Raw genomic sequence first — 14,118 nt, 5'->3', positions numbered from 1 at the left:
AAAACAATATTACCTTAGGTCACAAACTGTCCTTGCTTCAATGGGCGTTCACATTTGTAATTTTTCCATACTTCAAATCACAAGTACTTTCTCTTGAAAGCTACTTTTTAAGTGTAACAATGTCATTGAATTTAGGGGGCGTTTCAAACTAAATAACTACAGTTATCTGGCTCATTCTAGTAAGAGATGTCTTTCTTTTAGAAGTGGTTCTGGTGGCCTATCGTGCGTTTACATGGTGGATTCATGCAAGGGTTGGATTGCGCTGTTAAGTAATGCCTGCCTGTGTCGTTCGAGCCATTCACGTGAAATTCCCCAGTGATAACTGACAGTACAAGGGATTTTTACACACAGTACAGTGTAGTTTGTTTGTGCCATCTAATTACCAAAGTACATTTAAAAAAATAGTTAATATGAATAGTTGTGTGAATTTTTCAGTAAGTCAACAACACGTCCAACCATCTAGGTGGTTCATTAAAGAGGTTTGGTGGCATTTTGCACTCAACTCATGCCCATCCATCCCCCTCCAGTATCAATGGCAGTTCGCACTTATGACTGTGTGCTCCCGAGGGGGCTGGGTGCCAGGGGACGCTCAAGGTGCCGAACACCATGTACACCTGAAAGGAATCTTCCGCACTGCGACCATTGTCCACATGGCCTCCCCAGACCTGGTGTCTCCAGACTACCCTTTGAAGACTCAATCCCTGCAATCAATGTATGTATGTATGTATCAACATATTTATATATCCCTTGAACATTGTTCTGGGTCGTTTGCACTCGTCTCACGCCCATCCATCCCCCTCCAGTATCAATGGCGGTTTGCACCTATGACTGTGCCCTTGCGAGGGGGCTGGGTGCATGGGTATGAGGATGTCCAACATTGGCATCGAGGCTTGGTGGGTGTCAACGCGCATGTCATACATTCACATACACCCATTTTTCTAAGCCTTTATTAACACCTTTATAGTTCAATCAGGAACATCTCTACAATCCACAAGGTATATCGCCTTTGATCTATTTGTTACCAGGCTTGCTCAATACGCTCATATGCGCGTCCAAGTAAGGGTTGGTGAACTATTTTGTTCTCTAGTTTCCTTGATTGCTGCTTGGAAAGCTTGTATTGTTTTATACCCAATGTACACCGTATTCTCATTTTAATTTGACTCAAAGTTCACCATTATCAAACGTTTTATGTATTTTTATCACTGGAATTGGCACATTTCATTGCAGAGCATTGTATCGGAATGTAATGTTTTATTGTCCTTCTTTTGAAGTCTTGTTTACTTTTGGTGGCTAAAAGTTTATTGAACTAGTAATGCGTTACAATTCGCGGTATAACGATGAGTTCTGACTAATTTGATCGCTGTAATAATTGGACAAGGTTACAGACGTTTTTAAAACATTTTTAAAACAGAATACAAATAAAGCCATGTGATTGTTGCTTTGCTCAGTGATACTTCATGTATCGTTTTGCATTGCCCTCCTGTGAGCCATGTCAAAACTCCTGGCACAGTCCTGCATGTATTCCCAAAGGATTTAGATTTAATAAGAACATGGCTTTCAAATTGCAGAGTCCCATTGTCCGAGATTGAAAGCAGACCCAAGGATGTCTTGGAAGACGTGAGGGGCAATCGAGTTCTGCATCTGCAGCATGCACTTCTCAGACGATATGTACGAAGCATCCCAATACACTAAAAAGCGTTGCCCCAGACGCCTTCGCAAATTACTTGCAAATGCAGTTCCAAATACATTTCAGCACACGATATCCACAGTGAGTAGAGGACGAAGAATCTGTTAAGTTTGTTGGTATATAAAGAGTGCTCTCTAGACATATGTCTTATAAATGCTCTCGCAATCTAATTAGTATGGAGAAAAGGTAACATGACTGTTTGACTTTTTGGGGAATATTTACATTGATGTTATATTACACTAGCACTGTATTGCTATATTACAAGCACTATATTACTCAGAGCACTGTACTTTTTTTTTTAAAAGTTCACTTTAGACTACTTTGTCTATCCCCCCACTTTGCGTAATTTTTTTTTTTTTAATTTGTTGCTTAACGGGTCTTTTATGTTAAACTTCTAGAGTGCATGATCACCCTATGGTATCTTGGCGCTAGAGAGCAAGGTACAACCACTGCCAAAGCCTGCTAGAACAAGTGGCCCTTAATGGCCTTCCTAAAGGCTAAGTGATTGGATAATGTTTTTTTTTTTTTTTTTTTTTTTTTTAAGGCAGCTCATTCCAGAGCCGAGCTGCTGCTATTGAGAAGGCTTGGCCTCCAATCCACACACGCCGGAAGGAAGGTACACCGAGCCGATCAGCCGAGATAGAGCGCAGATGGCACGCGGGGCAGTAGCGAGGAAACTTTTCTCTAAGAAATTACACACCTTGGACGTGCAGCGCCGATGCATTAAACCTGATGCTTTGGGCCACTGGGAGCCAGTGAAGAGAGCGGAGTACCGGGGGGAAATGTGAGCCCCGTGGAATGTACTTGTTGCAACGCAGGCTGCAAGATTTTGTAGACGCTGCAGCCGGCGGATCAGCCCCTTACGCTGCGCCAAGTAAAGAGAATTACAATAGTCCAACCAGGATAGCATCATAGGTGCCACCACCGGCAGACGCAGAAAGGCAGGGATCTTGGGGGGCACTTTCTTTAACACTTTCAAATGAAAGTGACCAGACTGGCAGACAGCTGCAACTTGATTGTCCATAGACAGAGATGCAGACAGAACTACACACAGGTTTTTCACCTTCTCCACATGGACTGGGAGAGGACCAAGAGAGGGAGGCCAGAAGGAAAACACCCAAAGTGAGGGGTCAGGAGGACAGCCCACCACCAGAACCTCAGTCTTGTCTCCATTCAATTTTAGCCAGTTGTGGTTCATCCAATCTCCCACGGCCGTCGGGCACCTCCAGAGGCACGACAACACCTCAGCCTGATCAAGATCCAATCGGATCAGGATCTGGGTGTCGTTGGCATAGGAGTAGCACCTGACACCGAAGGAGCGGATGAGACACACGGGTGCCCAGATGTAAATGTTAAATGGAATTGGAGACGAGGAGCCCTGCCTTACCCCACAACTGAGCTGGCAAGAGGCAGATCGAAAAGGGGGCAAGGGTCTGGGTGTGGTCGGCCAGGAACGAAGTGAATCAGGCCAGCACTTGACCAGATATACCCAGTTGGGCAAGACTGGACAACAGGATGGGGTGGTAGATGGTGTCGAATGCCGCGGATGGATCTAATAAAATCAGGGCAACCACCCCACCTGAGTCGACCAGTCTGGTCATATCGTCCTGGACGGGATCCAGCACACACTCTGTACCCCTACCAGGCCTGAAACCAGACTGTTCAAACAAAAAGATACAAAAGCTGTGAAACATTCAACTAGTAGACTAAAGTCTTAATTTGCATGATTCATGGTGGTGTGCAGTCATAATGTCGACAGTCAAAATGTCGACAGTCAAAATTTCGAAAAATAAATGTCGAAAAAAATAATGTCGACAAACAATGTCGAAATTTTTCGATATTTTTTCGAAATTTTGAATTTATTGTATAAATATATATATATATGTGATGTGTTGAGTATGAGGGGTGGTTGGGGGGGGGGTGTTGGGTGAGGGGGGTTGGGGGGGGACCCCCCCATAGTAAATGATACTATTTTTATTTATTTAATTATTGACTAAATATATAATTGTTATGTGTTGAGTATGAGGGGTGAAAGGGTGGTTGGGGGGGTGGCAGGGGGGTGTTGGGTGAGGGGGGGTTGGGGGGGACCCCCTCCATAGTAAATGATCCTTTTTTTGGTTATTTATTGAATAAATATATAAATAGAATGTGTTGCATATGAGGGGTGGGAGGGTGGTGGGGGGTGTGGGGGGGTTGCAGGAGGGTGTTGGGTGAGGTGTTGATAGTTTTAAGGGTTTATAGTCATAATGTAAAAAAAAAATGTCTTTTTTTTCGAAAAAATGACTTTTTACATTATAAGTATAGGATGTCGACATTATTATTTTCGACATTTATTTTTCGACATTATGACTATAAACCATTCATGGTATCAAAGATATCCTCACATTTTTCTTAATGACGGCTTAGAACAGTCTAAGGGAATCTCACAGAATGTAAAGCCAATGTTATGAAAAAAGATTTATTTAACAAAGAAAAAGGGAGCATAATAAAACCATAGTCACAATTTGTCATTCAATTACAATGGTGACAACCAGGTGCATAAAGAAAGTTGGAGCACCTTAATTTAAATAGTTAAATGAGACACAAATAGAATATTTAGATTTATAGAGTGAAAGAAGTACATTTGTGCAAAAGTATAAATACACTAAAACAGGTCTGCCAACGTAAACATTTCCCATTACTTCATGTTGAAAAGAAAAATGATCTCATAAAAATCTGGTTTGAAAGGGTTAAAGTTCCAACGAAGGGAGACCAGAATTACGTTTCGGCGGGGCCACCTGTTAGGCCGTTGATGTCAGAAAATGACGCCTTCCTCAGGGCGAAAGTAAGAAGTAGTAATCCCTGCAAGGGAATCAGACAAAAACAAAAAATAAATAAGTAAATAAAAATATGGGCTTTCTGTATGATTCTCAAATTGTCCTAAATTGTCATGGTGCCTAAACAGAGGCTATAAACAAAGTTAAATGATGACTACTGAATTAATCTGTCAGAAGGGGAACCTTACCCAAAATCAATATAGGGGGGGGGGGAAATCCCTTCTTGGCAGAATTACAAGGTGCTGAAGTCACCCCAGTGCCCATCCGGGCGCAAATGTCACTTGAATGACCAAGGGCGAACACTCATCCATGGAACCTGAACATCCAAATGTGTAAAAATTAGTAAAAAATTAGCAAAGACTAAAGCTCTCAGCTAAAGTAAATGTAACAAAGGGTGCAGGTGTGTGCCCACCTTGGTAAAGGAAGTTGCCAAGGTGTCCGTGGTAGAATCGTGTCTTAAGACAATGGGTACATCAACTGGGATCGGACTTGAAAGAGTGCTGCTGGCGAAATTCCAGCTGGTAAAAATAATGATGGTGGAATAGACTTTAAAGCTACACAGTTTAAAGGCCTCATAGGTAGCAAATTAAGAAAAGAAAGAACATTTGATTTGCTTACTGTTGATTTGGTTAGTAGGTAAACTCAGATGGGTGCAAACTCCTTTCGAATTTCAGAGCCCGAAAGGGCAACATAAAAATGTTCCATAAACGATTGGAAATGCTTTCCTAAAAGAGAAGACCCATTGAGTAAGGGAATAAATGAAAAGAAAATATGTAACGTGATCGAAAGACGTAATGAAATGCAGGGTGCCGATTGCATGTTGCCCAAGTAAAGCATGTGCAAATGAATGTCAAACTGCCGGAAGTATTGGAATCTACTGCAAGCCGGCTGTAGAAATCGAAGCACTTACCCTTAGTAATCAGGGAATCAAGTTGTGTGAAGAGCGCTGCAGCCGTGAACATCCGATTCGCACGGGAGCCTTACATAGAGTGTGTGCTACGGCTGCAAAAGAATAGTTTAACTGTGACGCCCTCTCCGGAAGTGAAGGGATGGAGCTGTGACGTTGCTGGTCCTGATTGGTCACAGGGTGGGTGCTAAAGCGCGTCTCATTGGTAGAGCGCGACACACCCTTCCTGTATGAGGTGCCTGACACGGCAGGTCCTGATAGGTCACGAATAACACACCCAAACAAATGGGAGTGTCCTGTACAGGGGACTGCGGACTCACATAGACAAAATGGTATGTCTCAATGCGAGTGAAATAATGAAAACCGGCATTAAAGGACAACCTATCATAAAGGTTGCACATGTAAAGAAGTTATTTCAAAAGGGCAAAAATATGTACATGGATGATACGTCCCTAGGCTTTAGATGCCGTGAGTACACCTAATTGTTATTCTGAGATAAATGACCTAAAACAATTGCTAGATGCAGTTTTAACAATGGAAAACCACGGATAGCCAAAAAAGGATAGGCGATAAGTGCCAAAAGCTGTATTAAGGGGCCAGAATAACAAAGTAAAAAATGAAAACCAAAAACAAAATTGGGTCGGCGAATTGCTGCCGTCAGCCTGCAAAACGGGTACTGCCATTAAAATGTAGAAATGTAAAAATCGGATGATAGAGGCCTGGTTAGATGGAACCTAATAGAAGTGCATAAAGGAACCCTATAGGTCTCAGGTTATTTATAATGGTGGGATGAATTCCTCATTTAAGCCATGGGTACAAGTACCTAATCGGAAAATCCAACATGCTTCTCTGTCTAGTAAGCTTTTAGATATATCGATGGAATGTTTTTTACTGTTTCCAGTATCCACCAGAGCATGTCATTGGGAGAATGTTTTAAAGACATGTAGTGGTTTACAAGAGGTGCCGTTGTGGTTTTGCATCTAATGCGTGAGCGATGTTCTAATATTCTAATGTGCGCTGCTCTGCTTGTTTGCCCAACATGCATTAAATGCTCCTGCGGCCTAAGGTAATATACCACATTTTTAGTTTTACAGTTTGTTAGGTGGAATAGAGTCCAAACCCGTTCCTTAATTTTGAAATCCTTCATTTATTTGGTTAAGGTACATGCCATGCATGACCGGCATGGGTAAGGACCTTTAGCTGACCGCAAATCCCATAGACCCGTTTTGGGTAGTGGTTTGCGAAAGCTGGAATGTACCAGCTTATCTCGGATATTCGACGCCCTTTTGAGAGCAAAACTGGGTTGATGTTCCTCAGGTAAGTCCAGTTTAACAATGTCCCAATGTGTTAGAATGATTTTTTTGATTTGGAAAACTTTGATACCGTGTGTAAGAACATAAGTCATTTTGTTGTTCCCTGGCTGTTGAGGTTTCGTAGTCCGTAAACCTTCACGATCTGTGAAGCGCGCTCGTTTACGTGACCGTTTAATAAGTTTGTTAGGGTAACCTCTTTCTTTCAATCTGATGTCCAGTTCGTCTGCTTTTTGATGAAAATCTTGAATATCAGTGCAATTTCTCCTTATGCACAAATATTGCCCATATGGAAGATTCTCCCTCATGTGGCGGGGGTGATCACTAGTGTAATGTAATAATGTATTCCTAGCACTGGTTTTGCGTTGAAGGCAGAATTTGAGTATGCCATCAATGTGTTTAATGAGGTCCAAGAAAATGACCTGATTTCTAGAATGTTCAAGAGTAAATTGAATGTTGGTATCAATCAGATTAAGCCAGGAAAGGAACTCTAAAAGTTCAGTTTTGTGCCCTTCCCAAATGAAAATGATGTCATCTATGTATTGCTTCCAGTTGGAAATGGGTTTAAAGAAGGGGTTGGATTCACAAAGGATGTGTCCAGTCTCGAATTTTAGCCATAAATAGAATGGCCAGACTCGGTGCGAAGGCTGCACCCATCGCGGTGCCTTTGGTCTGTAGAAAAAAGGTTCCATTGAACTCGAAGTAGTTTTTGCATGGTGCCAATTCCAGCAATTCCATAATAAAGTTAATTGGCACCCTTTGAGAGTTAAATTCGGTCAGATATTCCAGTATACAATCTAAAGCTTGTGCCTGCGGAATGCTTGTGTATAGGGAAGTTATGTCTATAGTTACTAAAATTTGTTTAGTGGGATCAAACTCCAAATGTTCAAAAATGTGAATTGTGTTCATTGTGTCCCGTAGATCAGTCCTTGTTTCAGTGCTAAGTGGTTTGAGGAAAGTATCAATGAATTTGCACAATGGTTCGAGTAGCATACCACAACCCGAAAATATAGGTCGACCCGGTGGGTTGGTGGGATTTTTGTGTGCCTTAGGTAGCGCATATAAAGTGGAAAAGCGCCCTTGGCTGGTTGTCAAAAATTTGTATTCATTATCAGTCACCCAGTTACGGTCAAATGCATATTTAACTGCGTGATCAATCTCTGCTTTGATGTCCTTAGTGGGATCTTTTTTCAATTTGTTATAGCTCGCTGGATCTGCTAACAAATTGTTTACCATTTCTAAATATTGGGAATTGGTCATTATGACTATTCCTCCTCCCTTATCTGCTGGTTTAATCACTATGGCTGCATTAGAAGCCAATTCCTTAAGGGCTTTGTTTTCATCAATGATTAGATTGTGCTTAATATAGGGTCTGTTGTTTTTAGATTTTAAATTGTGCACGTCCTTAAGGACACTCTTCTCAAATGTCAAAATTTCTTTAGACACCTGGTTGTCCTGAGGTGTGAATGTGGATGGACAGCGTAGTCCAGAGTCCTGTTCTAATATTCTTTCAGGAGTATCTTGAAAGAATGATTTTAGTCTAACCGTTCGTAGGAATCTGCGAACTTGCATTTCAGTTGAGAACCAGTCAATCCCTGTGGTGGGGACAAAAGACGGGCCTTTAGACAAAATAGATATTTGTGATGAATTCAAATTCACATTTGCTAAATTGAAGATGGGAATTTGTGGTGTTTCCTGATTCACCGGGTGCGACACCGTCTGCCCCAATGTTTCTGCATGGGTACAAACGGTTGGAACCACGGCGGGCCCCATTGTGGTATTCCAAAACCTCCTCTGACTGAGAAGCTTTATACTGCCCTTTGAGAATAGGGTTGTAGGCCTTGCGCCTTTTGCGCTCGGCCTGTCTCAGCTGAAGCCGCCCAGCCTTCAGAAGGTTGTAAAACAAGGGCTTGAATGGCAATCTATGGGGTTGGACAAGGTACAGGGGAGCCACCACATCAGCCACCTCGTGCAGTGCCTGTGAAAGTAACCTAAGAGAGACACTGGAGGCCGCTTTGCACTTGGCGGTAACCATGGCCGCCATGCCTTGAATGTCGGCTGTACACCACGAGCGCTGCCAAATTTTGTCTGCAGGGGTCTTGACCAGCGGTCCTGCTACTTCAACCACACAGGAGACCAGACAGTGGTATGTCCACAATACGGGTTTGGTAGATTGGAAGGTCAGGATATTTTTTCCTAGCCCAAATCGGGTCTAGTGTATTGCATAGCGTTATGCGTAAGTCCTATGACATGTTGGTGCAGCTCCAAGTCTGACACGCTGTCAAAGAAAAAATTAAGAGCTGGGAGCCTGGGATGGTTACATTTCAAATAAAAATACCCATGTACCACCCGATGTGTAAATTGTAGTTGTAGGTCTGCCAGAAGTTCCGCAAGTTCCGAAAAATCCCCATGAGGACCAGGTGTGCGATAAATGAGCAAAAAATGATAGGTGAGATGTTTCCGTGAGACATAATAAAGCCGGGTGGTGGTAGAGGGGGGATTTATTTTTTTTTTCTTCTCTGCAGCAGCCGAATGTTGCAGAGTGCCATCTGTCAGCGCTATTGCTATTGCTCCAACCAGGCGGGAATACCGTACTTGATGGGGCGAGCGCCAGCTAACATTTCTGTGAATAATGCCGGCGTCCATCATCACCGTCCTAAACAGAGACGGGCTTGCCTTAAGCGCGCCTTTGGCGTGCTGACGGCGTGCCTTCTGCTCCAGTCCGCAGCGTGGGCAGCCGAAATGACACAAGTACTGGGCTGGAAAGGGGAGAGAGAGGCTAAGATCCCCCCTACCCCCCTCCTCAGACAGAGTGGACTGCCCGCAACTGCGGCGTCAGAGTTAGTTAACCTAAGTTAAAATTCAGCGAACATACACACATGCAACATAAGATAAAAGCACCACGAATTAATTCAGTAAAATTATTAAAAGAGCAGCAATAACAGCACAGATGTTTTAAAATAGTCATTCAGCAGAACGCACTTCACCTCTCCCCTTTCTTTATGTAGAGCTCACTGATAGAAAAGCAGACACCAATGAGGAAACCACAAACGTCAATTATCCCAATGGTGAGGCCAAGCGACCTGCACTTAGTAATGTTTTTGAGCATTGGATGTGGTCAAATTTATAATACTAATGTACCTTTTTTCAATTGAACTCTTGTCTGATTATATACATATTACATAATATAAATACATAATATAAAGGTGCAAGAGTCATCATCGATCACTATTCAGGAGTCAACAGCAACATCACTCACCAATCAAGTATTTATTTTGTACTAATCCTTTATATGTGACTGAACAATAGCATGTGGCCTACTTCGAATTGAAACCTATTGAAGATTATTATGTGTAATATTCGTTATTGACCAAATATGGACCATTGTCTGCATCTGATATTTTCTTTTTGATTTTGCTTTTGCATCCCTATCAAAACAATTACGTAGTTATAGGGGTATGCTGGAACTTCGACAATCCCTTCCTCATTTGAAACCGGTCCGGAGTATGAGGTATGTGTAGTTAGAATTTAGTTTATTTGGTTTGATATTAACATAAGTGTTTTATTTTTCAAACCATTTACAATACTGTTAGAAAAGTGCAACAAATGTAATCAACAACCATGTATTTATCACCCATAGACCTGCAGCAATGAAAGTAAAGCCTCCCCAAAAACATCATATGACACTGAAATTAATGTAACCTTTCACTGTATGATGTTTTCTGTTTTTGTTCATAACATTTAACCTCCTACTCAAGGCAGAATACATGGCAATAAAAACATTACAGGGCAAACTAATTTGGGAGGCGACATTTGAATCACTGTGTTGCAGGATATCACATCAATTACATGTGACATCTGGGAAGGTTATCAGGTGAAATGTAAAATCAATATGTTGAAAATGTCGCACGTTCCAAGTGTTCGACGTGATTGTGCTAAGAATTTTCAAATTGTTTTACAACGAGTAACCTCATCGTTTCAGGTCGACAATTGAGAAGTACTTTGTGAGATCAATGATTGTACAATTAAATGTGCTTGACAATTAAACTTTTTTAAATGAAGGTTTTGTCCAAATAATGTACCAATGAAGCGGTCGAAATGGAAGAGACACATGGAACAGAGGTATACATAACATAATCTGAAATATTTAATTTGGTTTTTATAACCAGCCTAATTTCATACCTGAGTTAGGTTTCCGGGATTCAAACCTCTGTTGCTCGGCGTGGTCTTGCTTCTAAGACCAGCACGTTGCCCCTGTGCTATCCTCCGTTCACAGAGATCATTTATCATCACATCTGATTGGCAATCTAATTTTTTATATGTTGTAATGTTTTACATACTTAAAGTAGGTTCTATTTGTAAAAATGCTTCTTTTCAGCTTGGTCTTGTGGCCGGCACATCAAGTCCACTATTTCAAAGAAGTAAAGAAAACAAGGGTAAAGAACACACCAGTTTTAGTATACGTATGTAAGCAGATATTTTGCCGATAATACTTTTTTTTTTTTTTTTTTTTTTTTTTTAAATTCATATTTTCTGTATGTGTGCTATACATTAAGCATGTTTTTATATCAATCTTTTAGAGGCCAAGCAGGAAGAGGAGCATTAAGACTCAGACAACACCAGAAACTAATGACTTCGCTTGCCAACCGGATGTCACTAGGGAACCATTGCATTTTGAGGCACAGCATGGTCCAGTCAAGGTTCAGTGTCGTAATGCAGATGTGAGTGGCCGGAATATGAATGCAATGTCACCAGCAAGCCATGGAAAGTAACCCCAGATCATTGCTACACTGCAAAACGTTGCCTAGATGAAACTGAAGACCCAGAAGAAATATTGGAAATGTTTGCAGACCCAATTGCACAATCTACACCCTCTAAAACATGTCCACCGATGAAACATTCAATTATCCCTGTTCCTCCAATTCATGCGGAAATACCACAGCCCCAAATAACTGAAGCATCTTCACAATTCATAGATGAATCTGCTCATGATCTCGACTTCAGTATTCCTACTTTAGAGGTGTTGTTCATCGAATCGCAAACCACAGTACTGCAGGACGATTGGCTTTTAAAGGAGTAAAAATACATTGTATTTGACTGCTGCCTGCTAGAGATTATAAAGAATTATCAAATGTGATCATAAATTACATAGAACGATGTGGGGGACCATTGCTGAATATAACTTGATTAGTCAAAGGCACCAAACTGAAAATGCAGGCCAGTTGTGTCCACCAACAGAACACATGTTCATGGCCACTACAACCTATGCTTGGAAAAGTGCCTGCTGGAAATTTACTTTGTTCATCTGCTTTGCTGTTCAGTGGATCAACGTTCAGTAACAATTTGAGTTTGTCAATTTGTGGGACTTTAGTTCCTTGCTAAAACGCAGTACTACAAATATCAGAAGGATTTCTTGTTCCCTGCTAATAGCCATGCCTGAAAACTCGAAGAGATATCAATTGGCAGTACACTTGCTGACAAAGGGGTCATGCTTGCTGGCGACTGTCAGTGTGACAGTCCAGGGTTTTCTGCTAAATACTGCACTTACCACTTTCAAGACATGTAAAAAAAAAATGTGAGTTTGGTCATCGTGCATTTGTCTGAATGTACATCGTCTGTTGCCATGGAGAAACATTGTTTCATTAAATCAATCGAACCTCTGGAATCCAGGGGAATGCAAATAGGTCTGATAGCCACTGACGGGCACGTTGGAATAGCAAAGGTCATGCGAAAGCAGTTCTCACACATACAGCATCAATTTGATGTGTGGCACGTTGCAAAATCAGTTTGTAAAATAATTACAGCTGCCTGTAAAAAGAAAAAAGGTAAGACATTTGAAAGTGGTCTCAGTCTATCAGCAACCATCTTTGGTGGTGCTCAAAAGCTTGTAATGGATTTGTAGAAATAAAGTGGCGTTCGTTGATGCACCATTGTTCCAACATACAATCTTGAAGAGAAAACTAACATTTCCACGAATGTGGACATGGACCTTTGACTGAGGAGCAGGAGCGTAAGAAGTGGTTGGTGTCAGGTTCCCCTCATGCAGCACTGGAGAAAATTGTGTCCGACAAAATGCTTTCAAGAGACTTGAAGGGACTCAACTGAATTCTGCCACACTGGGGATTTGGAGGTGTTCCATTATATGTGCCTAAAGTACTGGCCAAAAAGGTTGCTTTTCGGCATAGACGGTATGGAGGCCAGAACAACCTGTACTTGCGCACAACGGGAACATTGGGAGGGAACAAGAAAAAACTGCAGGCACTTTCGGGATGCTTAGTTACCGCATGGCGTTTACAAAAAGCAAACAGTGGGTGGCCAAGCCCATATTCTGGGAGATGGATTTTGAATTTGCAAAAGATCTGACATTGAATGTGCTGGCCATGATTATGCATGGAATGGAACCAGTTTTTGTTTCCAGGACCCTGACTATGCCACAGAACATTTCAAAAGACGTGTCCTCCAAAACCTGAACTTGTTGAGAGGTTCACTTTGAGATTTAAATGATTTGTAGCAGGATTTTCACACATTTTTTCCCAAGGAAGTTTGTGTTCCCCAATGTTTGGACACTGTATCAAATATAAAAATAATGTAATGGCATAACACTTGCAATGTTAATGTTCAATAATGTATTTTTATTTATTTTTGGTGATGTCATCGTTAAATATGCATAAATGGTTTCATTTTACCTTTCCTTTCTCTGTTGCTTTTCCTCTGTCATTGTGTGTGTGTGTGTGTGTGTGTGTGTGTGTGTGTGTGTAATGTAAATATGATTATTGTAAGTATGTGCCTTTATTTAAAAATCATAGAAACTTGTTTGGGGATTGGACTTCTTGAGACGTTTGCTTTTTTCGATTCTCTAAATCTTTTTTTAAAAGTCTGTGTAAAATGTTCATTCCAACATCATCCATACATAATGCGATCACGTCTTTGACTATTTACAAGAAGCAAGATACAATATTGACATTGTTCGAATTTATCGTGAATACAGAGTAATCGCTGCCTGGCCTTCACATTGCTTAAACCAACGTCAATGCTGCTTCAGGCAGAATGTCACATACATCCTTTTTGTCGCTCCCTTTCCGGACATATGGACTACCCACATGGTCTCTGTCCTCTCCCGTTTCTCTTCGTCGCCCATTAACAGTAGCACCCGATGGGTAGTACTCTTGTCTATCGGAATGGGCCCCTCTGGTTAACCCTCACCACCTGCAATCCATGCAATTACTGGCACGTTTGCTCATTGCCTCCCCTTAGCAGTCCCTAAGCCCCTGTTGCTGCCCCCCTGCAACACCCTCCCACCCCTTTCAAGCTCTCCTTTTTACCCTGCACTTCCCTTACCACACTAGCACTCCCCATTAAGCCACCTGGCACTGCCACCTCTCCCTCACACTCTTATTA

General features: G+C 41.7%; 1 protein-coding gene across 8 annotated transcripts in view; it reads left to right on the top strand.

Moving 5' to 3' along the window:
• Window positions 1-14,118, top strand: part of CRTC2 (CREB regulated transcription coactivator 2) — a 1,479,582-nt gene that overhangs the window by 36,973 nt on the left and 1,428,491 nt on the right. Inside the window, exon 2 of one of the 8 annotated variants that reach the window (XM_069651449.1) lies at window positions 10,169-10,231. The exons of the other annotated variants lie outside the window; for them this stretch is intronic. The gene's annotated coding sequence lies outside the window, so the exon portion shown is untranslated. The remainder of the gene's footprint in view (window positions 1-10,168; window positions 10,232-14,118) is intronic. 8 annotated transcript variants of the gene reach the window in all.

The sequence above is a fragment of the Ambystoma mexicanum genome, chromosome 1p (assembly GCF_040938575.1).
Source record: "Ambystoma mexicanum isolate Mex_15411 chromosome 1p, UKY_AmexF1_1, whole genome shotgun sequence".
Classification (NCBI taxonomy): Eukaryota; Metazoa; Chordata; class Amphibia; order Caudata; family Ambystomatidae; genus Ambystoma; species Ambystoma mexicanum.
Note: the sequence above shows the minus strand (reverse complement) of the source record. Positions and strands in the feature narration are given on the sequence as shown.